Here is a 533-nt window from a genome sequence, read left to right on the forward strand (position 1 = left end):
CAGTTCAGGTTTGTCTTTTGAGAAAAGGCTCTATTGTGACTTTATTTTTTAAAGAAAGGGGATGACTGAAGGCCTTGCCTTATCTTTTCCTCCAATCATGAGTAGCATAACATACATGTTATGCCCGGGACAAAGAGTGCAATACATTCAATGCAGTTTTGTCATTTTTCTTTCTAGCCTTGTTAATCCAGATTGTTTCCACATTATATAACAGTTCAAGTAAATTCTTATTTGTAATGCTGGCTTTGAACACTTCTACTATTGAAAACAGTTTAAAGATTATCAGTGTTACAAACACCTGCAAAGGTGTTGTCTGCTGTCTTTATGACTTGCAGGTAGCAGATTTGCAAATCCAGACTTCAGAGATCAACTCTTTAAACAGAAAATAAACTAGACAGTAATCGGCCACAGTAGGGAGGACAACAGGAACACAGCATGACTCAACAAAGAACCGATGCAAACTGAAACTTTTAATAGACATAGGAGCTAATCAGAGAGACCAGAAACACCAGGTTAACAGGGCAAAGCTGAAA

The sequence above is a fragment of the Aulonocara stuartgranti genome (assembly GCF_965226115.1).
Source record: "Aulonocara stuartgranti genome assembly, chromosome: 16".
In the NCBI taxonomy this organism is placed as follows: Eukaryota; Metazoa; Chordata; class Actinopteri; order Cichliformes; family Cichlidae; genus Aulonocara; species Aulonocara stuartgranti.